Genomic DNA, 9,501 nt, shown 5'->3' on the forward strand with positions numbered 1-9,501 from the left:
TACCAAAATAAGGTAGTGCTCAGCGCGAATAAGAATGACAAGATTTGGCTTCAATATCATGGAAATATATTTCTCATTCTGATCTGCAATGACATGGGGAAAAGTCTATTGCTAAGGAGAACAGCCATTTTATTGTGAAGAACCCTTGCATTTAAACAATTCGGTGAATTTTCAACCATTTTGTGCAGAGATTTTCCTCTCTCCCCCCCTCCCCAATTTCATGACAATTTTTCCCTGAAATGTGCCCGTTATTTCTAAAGCACTGAGATATATAAACCTAAAATGGTATTTCCCATCACGGAAAAAAAGAAAAAAACTAATGGCATTGTTTTTTCTGTCCTGAAAATTATTGTCTTTTGCATCATATTTGCAAAAATGTTTCCTACCACCACAGCCCCCCAAACTGTACAAACATTTATCAGTAGATTTTAATGATCTGCTAGTGTACCAAACTGTTGATGGATCTGTAAAATCATCTGTCCACATGCTGTCTTTCATTTCCGGCCATTGCATGTTTGAATAACTTATATTAGAATAATTCAGAATTACAGTTAGTTAATTTTTAATGTATATACCTCTAGAAAGGAAGTTATAAATCTAAGCGTAAAAAGCGTATTTATTAAATATGCTGACCAACAGTTTAGTAGATTGTAGGAAGACAAAGCTTCCATCTTGCTTCTGTATGCTAACGTAGCTGAAATCTGGATTCATGCATTGACAGGATCCCATACATAGAAGAATTCGCTACCAGGGAAATTCTCATCATCGCTTTTGTAAATGCACTGAGTTTTTTCTCATCTTTGAGGTACTGAAAGTATCCTGGTTCTCAGGCTTATCTCCGCAAAGAATAAATGTCTGAGTGTCCCTTTGTATGACGAGCTCCAATTAAGCACTGCAAATGACAACGGGGTGATAACAGTCCCAGAACTGGTGAGGCAACTCTCCAGGAGGGATTTGCAAACCCTTGCTGGGTTACCTCAGACACTCAGTCTCTTCACAGCTTGTCTCCAAATACGGCTCTCACTTCATCTTCTCATTAGGGCTAAAGCCAGGCAAAGCTCCTGGTAATGTTTTTGAAGGTCAGTGCTTTGATTTTTTCCGTGTAATTGTAGGTAATATTCTGGTTTTGGATTCAAAATTGCAAATATTTGAAAAGCAGACACAAATTTTTGGAGTTGTAGTTAACTGGGAGTAAATGAATCCTGTCCTGTGACACAGCCATTCTTTCTGCTAGACACTTCTCTTTCAGGTATGGTGATATTTTCTGCAATTAAACTGGGACAGATGCATAGACAGGTAGATACATTGTCATATATTCCCATTCTCCTGATGTCTAACAAAGAGCCATCCAGTCTCTCTGATACCTCCCAAGATAACTTGAGAACAGTAGATCAACTGGCCTTTAAACCTCAAAAGATGACCAGGCAGCATTTTTAATGGGAAAAATAATTTCTTCGCTATCATGAAGGGGTGGACCAGTGATTGAGGAACAGGATATGAAATAACACATTCTTGGCATATAGAATGAAAGACACAACAAACATTTTCTGTGACTAGAAACTGTAAACAGAGAAATAAATGCTTCATGTTCAGTTTGAATTTATTCATTTGTCATTGCTTCCACCTTTCCTGCATGAGCTGTACAAGTACAAAATCTCTGTGTAACCAATTAAAACAGGACCGTGCTAACAAGTCTATCCCTTTGGGTCACTCTCCAGTAGAGGTTGCTTCTTTATTAAATAAGCACTAAATTAGCCCAGGAAAGTCAAGCATATATTTCGGCAAGATGAAAGCAAGTAAATATCAGGAGAGATATTTCTGTAAGATTTTAGCTAGAGCTTTAGGAATTCTGCTCTCCTGGCCACTTGAAGTCATGCTTGGCGCTAGGCATGTCACTTGCTGTGCTTTTCACTGCAGGAAACCCTGGCTTTCAGCATCACGGGGATTAGACTATTAAAAGGGTTCTTTAGTAGCAGATTCAGGAATTATACAGCTTGGGACTTCACGTCATTCTAATTCTGCAAAGACCTCCTAATGAAACTTTTTGATACACCTTTGTCATCCAGTGTAAGACATGAGTGACTTATGTGTCGTTTCTTTACAATGTTGTAGTCTGTGCTCTCTGCATGTGTTTGGGAAGCAAAGGGACAACAGGGTTGGACTTGCTGTTCCCAGAAACCGGTAGTTTGCCTTTTTCTGACGCTTTCTTCGACAGTTGTAGCCTGCACACCGAGGCCACACAGCTCTCGCATGTCATGCCGTGGAGGAATTGGCTAAAGATGTCTGTGTAGAAACGCACAAAAGAGTGCACTTGAAGTTCACTTTTGTTATGCAGCATGGAGTGGGAGATCTGCTGAGGCAAGAGACTTCATTAGCCTTCACTCTTTGGGGCTGAAGGTGCAGATCTGCAGGATTAGCCTGTTTTAGTGATATTTTGTGACTTGCACCAGAAGTGCAAGGGGATACAAAAATGGGAGATATCGGTAGGATAATATTCAGGATTTCTGACCACCTGAGGAACAGCAAGTTATTTTAGGACTGTTTCCTTACAAAGTACAGACCATGTATATAGAAAATGGACCATTCACTTTTGTTGAACATAGCATCTGAAAAAATGATGCCTACATGAAGCAAGCAGAGGCTTATAGATAGGGACACTTTTTATTCCAGTTTGAAGAAATAATTCTGTCATTTGCTAAGTATTTTTTATGCTAGTCGACACGTCCAGCATTACTGAACTCTGTGAATTATACCAGGAAATTTATAAACTGTAGCTTTTGTCAAATGAGAAACTCAGTACTTGTTGTACCACTCGTCGTTTTCTCCAGCGGTTGCAGTAGTATTTCAGATGAGTCTCCAGTGAAATAAAGTAACATCCTTTTGTTCAGAAAGTCATCAAAACCAGGGAGCTTATGATCTTTATCCGCAAATTATTTGCATTTCTTTTGCTACAGTATCAGAGAGGAAGAGAGGTAGAGAGAATGAAACAAAAAAAAAAGTAGAGCTGTTTGGCAGAGGTTCTAAAGCAAAGCCTGAAGTGTATTTATGGTTATAATTTTGCACAGATCACTTGGTGCTCTAACACCGTGCTGCTGATCACAGCATAAATCACACTTTAATTTTAACCTTTGCAATTCATCAATAGTTTCGATATCAAATATAATTCAGCTCTGACACTATTGGTTTACAGGTAAGTGGAATAAGAATGGAGGAGACTCAGTAATGGATTAGTTGACCTGTCAACAGAGGCAGAAAGATTCATGTTGTCTTCTCTATGTTTCTATCACATGCACAAAGCTATAAATAACGGCAACAGCTAATCAGACACAAGAAAGATATATGCTGTCATTGAAAATCAGTTATTTGTACCATCTAAGCTTAAAAAATGTAGACACTGAAAGGGAATCCATTTAATAAAAGAGCATTTTGCTGCTTGTTTTGCATAGCCGTATATATTTAAGGGATTTTCTTTTAAAGATATGAAATTATTTTCTTTGGTCATGGTGTAATAGTTCTGCTTCTGAATAAGTGTTTATGCGACTCTGGAGAATTAGGAATGTTTTAGAAAAAGAATATCTTATTTGGCCAAACAATTATTTTTTTCTTTGAACATGGTAAGACTGAAATTTGGCATATTTTCCTGCTAAACGTAAAAATATGACATTTGTCTCCTGTGAGGTTTCTTAGCCTAAACTCGTTCCCTCTGATACTGGAATTTCGAAAAATGTCTAGCCTCGAAGAGCTTCAAGTTTGCAACAGCTCCCTGAATGCTGTCTCTTAACCCAGCAATTCAATGGGATGAACAGGCAACTAAATTTGCACTGGGGTGGTGGTGGGGGGGGGCAGTGGTGGTGGTGATGGAACAGGGAACTTCAGGGGCTGATGAATCTCTGTCTCTGCAGATATTCAAGATGTTACTGGATGTGACCACAAGTAACCAGATGTAACTTCGAGGCCATCCCTGCTTTAAGTGAGAGAGTGGCTCAGATGACTGCAGAGGTCCATTCCTACCTAAATTATTCTATGATTCTGTACGGCGACCTGTAGCTCTTGGTAAGATGTTTCATATTATCTCCTACTTTTTTTTCCTCTCCTTTTATCCTAAACCTGTTTTTCTTTTTTTTTTTTTTTGGATCACATCCAACAGAAGCACAAATGCCCTTGAAGGCTCTACTTGGAATGAAAAGTCCTAAATACTCAGAGTTTTATTCTTCCTTGTCCTTATTCATTCTGTTGACTGAATTATTTCCATCCTACTAAATCTCTATATGGAGCTACTGATTCAACGTTGATAATAATATTCATCTCCCTTGTGCTAAACTTTATGCCCAGAATATTGACACATACATTCTATTAAGTTTATGGTTTGTGGTATAATGTCAATATGCTGGAATGAAAAACACAGTGAGAAATCATTCTGCGTTGATGAGTCTGTGAACAAGCTTTCTTCCCTCTCCTTCCTCTTCCCAGGGGTTGCAGGGGTTCCTGAGTAAATGCTAAAACTCTTTAGTAGCACACTGACACACATCGTTCGAAACAGTTTAAGATCTTTAAGAGAAATGGTTGGAAAGCTGCCAGCACTGGGCATGGGATACTATTCTGCACTTATGAGATTACAGAGAGTTAGCAGTATGAAATGCACGGTGAGTTAGAATTTTCCTCTAATCAAAGTTATGTAAACACTCAAAATGTTTCTCTGTTTCATATGATTGATATAGATTGTGTGTTACCTCCAGGGGAATACTGAGAAAGCGTTTGCTCTATAGGACTATCCTAATCTCTATGAGAAATTTGGTGGAGGGTGTTGAGGGTGGGGTGGTGGTGTTGGATTTATTTTTTTTTTCACCATATTTCAATACATATTTAATTGATGGACTAGGACTGCTCCACAAAATGTCAACGTTACCTTCTAGGAAAATCGGTCCTCTTAAAAACCCTTAGGTATGTATGCAGTACATTATAACACTAAGGTTATATTGTCTGAAGAAAGTGAAAGGACTCCTTTAAAGACCTCCTATTCTTATAGAAGGATGTTGCATGCAATTTATCATACAGCATGAATTTTCCTTTAACCAAAACGCACTTCTTCCTTCCTTCTCTCCCTTCCTGAAATCCTATAAAATTACTCCAGACCTAGATCTCCATAAATATTGCAAAAAAAAAAAAAAAAAAATCAGAGTCTCCTAAGGAACCATTATATGTAATGTTTTGGGTCTGAACTTAGAGTAGTAAAAAGGTCATGGTATCAAGATAGCCTTTGCATTTCCAAAATTTATTGGCTTGTGTCACAGCATGGAATTAAATTTAGATGTTTGCCATTTTTTCTCTGAAGAACTTTGTGAAGAAGTTCTTCTTTGAAGAACTTTTTGAAGAACTGAGGAGTAGTGTGTGGTATCTCTGGTGGAAAGTGACATATTATTTTGAAGGCAAAGTGTGTGTCATTTCCTACTATTATTATAATATTGGGATAGTAACGTGGAGCAACAAGAAGTAGGACTAAAATTCTTAATTCCAGTTGAAATGATCTGCTATGAAATATTCCATCCTCATGCAGGGATTTAAATGTAAAAATATAAAATGTGCACGAATGATGAAAAGAACGGTGCTCGAACTGCAGGATTTTTCCATGGAGGGCATATATACCCTACGGATTCTGCTGACAGCTGTAGGACAGGTGTCATCACAGGTACAGATCAGAGCCTTTGTGAAGAAGAAGTGGTGAAAGGACAGAGTGCCTGGACATGTAGAGACCACTGCCTCCTTGTCTTTATAGCAGACAAATATAACTGAAACGGCTTTTAAGACAGGACCCATGCCGTGATTTTTAACTTTCAGTCCTCTCTGAATAAATTACTGCTTATGATCGGCTTCATTTCTTTCTCAAAGCCTGGCCATAACCAGAAGTAGGTAAAGGAGGAGTGCTTTTTATCATTTCTTTGGAGAAACACTGCATACTCACCTCACAAACCAGTAATTGTACATCACTTTTCTCTGACATGTTATGTAAAAAAGAAAAGGCATTAGAGAGTGAGGTAAAGAGACTAATCTTGTTGAAACATTACATTCAAGCTAACGGCTTATGTTAGAGGAATACCATACTTCATGCTCAGGAAAGCAGTTTAGTCCGTGACTGGCATATGAGAGTTGGACCATGGAAATTTGAGTTCAGGATCTCCTACAATACTTTGTGTAGGTGCTTAGACTGTAGGTAATCAAGGACCGTCTCGGCCATATACCCCAGTTAGATATCACAGTGCTTAATGTGATACATCTTGGGTAGAACCTACTGGTAAAATACCAATAATAATGCATCTCAGTACCAGAACTTTTAGTGTACGGTATTCTCTTATGTAAAAAGAGATCAAAAATATCCCCAGAACATACTCTGAATATTCATGGATTGGTATAGGTACTGCAGTGTGAGAAGTCTGCAGGGCTGGGACAGCTGTCAGTTTTATTGTAAGGTGTTTTGTTTTTTTTTAAAAATCTTCACTAAAGGGGGAAAAAATGCTGATTCTTATGGAATGACTCCAGCACCAGCCTCTTCATATTGTTCAGTAGCAAGATTACCAACTCCTACTGTTCCCTCTTTTTAAAAAGTCACTGAAATCATCTCTGTTCCAAAAGACCAGACCATAAATACCAATGCGTTAGATAAAGTCAATGCATCATTTCCCTTGTCATGTCCTACAGCATTCGCAGGTTTGGTTGGAAACAGTTTAGATGGCAATTTCAGACTCTCAGCTTTAAAGCAGAGGTGTAGATCTTGTCAAGGCATTGAAAAGAAGGAGTAAGAAGTTGCTGAATGTACAAAAAAAAAAAGGATGGTTTATATTTGTGTAGCCTCCGTTCTATTATTTCTTCTCGAGTTGCAATTGTAGTTTTTTAATTGCTTCTCTTTCTTCTTTGAATTACCATTGTTACCTGGAACTGTAATATTTTTGCTTCATCTTGAGATCAGCCCTGAAGAGCACAGCATTAATTTTTCCTTTCCTAGCCATGAGCCACACTTCTACCAGTTACTGGTCCCGTCGTGGTGCGTGTCTCTCCTTAGGCCCCACACTGAAGAAGTGTCCTTGCACCTGGAAAATGGCAGCAGATATTAACCTATAGTAAGTAAAATAGTGAGAGCTGTCATTATTCTTTAGCTCATTTTTTTCCCTCATTGTTATTGAAAGAATATTGTGTTAAATGCAACGGAAAAGTTTGCCTCCTCGTTCCCTAGCACATTATCAGCAATCACTACCCTAGCTTGTAAAGCATTAAATCACTTCTGAAAGGTGGGAGATTAATAAGAGGTATTTTAATCTTCTCTTCATTTATTGCAGCACAAACAGCGTGACGTGCAAGGGTGAAGGAAGGGAGGAAACAGAAGCTATTTTCTTTTTCTTGAGCTGCTTGCTAAATCTATCACTCCCTGAAAAGAAACTTCAGCGGAGTCAATGATAGTTAAAACCCTGACAGATTCAAATAAGTCACAGGCCACATGTGCGTCAATGTACCTCTTGGAAACCAGCTTCTGAACAAGTGCCAGCCCCAACAGTTTTAATGAATCCCCACTGAAAAGCACCCCCCAAGGTTCAGTGCCTGCAGAAATCCAAGGTGGTGCCACAGCAGCGTGCCAGCAGCCTGCACGGCACGGTGTCTGCTGGTGGATACCAAAAGCTCACCCAGAAGTATTGACACAATCGCACCTTCTGCTCTGTTCAAAATATATTTGCGTTGAATCTCGAATCGACGTACTTGTGTTCAAAGCTCTGCTTGGGCTATGGAAGAACGGGTTTTAACAATTCCAAGGAACCAATTTTATCTGTAAGGCTCCTGGCTCTTAAAAATCTGTTTGGGACAATTCAGTTAGTCATTCTAGACCCTTGCATGGTGAATTTTTAATTTCCCTTAGAAAAGGAGGGGCTTTGCTGCAGACTTGTTTGAAGGCAGGGGGGTTATTTGCACAAATAGAATAAACAGCTCCAAGCCCTAAAGCTGAGAAGTCACTTAAGCACTGTCTGAAGCTCAGTTGAAGTCCTCTGGCCCATTAGTTTGCAGGAGGCTCCAGTAACATTGCCAGCTGTAGCCTGTTTCGGTACTCATAATCACAGTGGTACCATATGTGTCCTAGGACTGATGCTTTTACGAAGCTCTGCAGCAGCAAGAAAACTTATTTCTCTTCCAGAAGGTGCTGGTTCTTTATCAGCCCTTGTATCACCAACTGCCATCACATCAAGGAGCCTTTTTCAGGCCCTTTAAAAACTAAAACTTCTTTCTCTGCCGCTCTCCCTCTGCCAGCCGTCTTCGGTTTTCTGTCTTCCCAGGTCTTTCCGTAGCAGGCAATCACTGCCATTAAGACAAAGTACTCTCTTTCCCTAGATGATAGGGCTTGTAAAGGGAAAAAAAAGAAGAAAGAAAAAAAGAGAAGGGAATATTTCTCTGCAAAGGGCACCTGTCTTTTACAGAGGATAAAATGTTGCCAGATGAGCTTAGCAACATTATTAATCAATCTGTGGAGACATCTTTCTTATTTTTTCCCTTTGTAGGAAAAATCTTCAGAAGAAAACAATCCAGGCAGAGGAAGACATATAAACCTCTGCAACCTCAGACAGGGGTGTTACTTCTCTTCCTCGTTAAGTTAGCCCTACCGTCTCCACTAGAGAGGAAATTATATATCTGCTGTTTAAATTTGTACCAAAATGTAAGCTTTGAGTGTTTGGTATTGTTTTTTTTTTTTGTTGTTGTTTAACAAAACTATAATAATAATTATCACATTTAATTGTCTGTTTGCTTCTGTCTAGATTCTTGAGTGAAGAGCATCACCTTTATTGCTTCTACAAACGGCAGTGTTTTCCATACAAAAAGACCCAGGCAAGTATCTGTTCTAATAGTTTATTCTTTCAGAGACTTAGTTAGCCATTGGGAATTACAGAGAAGTGCATATCAGTATATCAAAGCATTTTACAAACTTTGTGAAGTAGGGAACTGACACTTTATTGATGCTTATTTTAGACTGACACAAAAACTGAGTGATTCACCCAGATTCCCATGGCAAAGACTGCCCTTCCTCCCCTGCACCATCACTGTTTGGCTCCTATACACGTGTCCTCAGAAGGCGTATAACTGTAAAGTTCTTCAGTATGAATAGAAAATGCTTTCACTAATGTGGGATTTTTCACTTTCTTTGTACTGCATTAATGGAAACTCCCACTGCTGCCGGGGGATTAGGATAGATGGACGCAGGATGGCAAAGCCAATTCTGTATGGAGACAGACGCAGGATTCTAAAGCTAAGAGCCCCTTCCAAAGGTAGTTAAAATACCTGGATAAAGAGAAAGGAAATTCAGAGTGAAACCCTAAAAAAAATAATCCTGAATTTGCTTCAGAAATGGAAAAGGAGCGGGGAGAAAAAAATCCTCATTTTGAAACAAAACAAAACTAAGTAGGCTTTTCCAGAGAGAAGACGACTCTCCCGTAGGATGTTAATTTGTCCATGGTCTTATTTTCTGCATCT

The sequence above is a fragment of the Rissa tridactyla genome, chromosome 6, assembly GCF_028500815.1.
Source record: "Rissa tridactyla isolate bRisTri1 chromosome 6, bRisTri1.patW.cur.20221130, whole genome shotgun sequence".
In the NCBI taxonomy this organism is placed as follows: domain Eukaryota; kingdom Metazoa; phylum Chordata; class Aves; order Charadriiformes; family Laridae; genus Rissa; species Rissa tridactyla.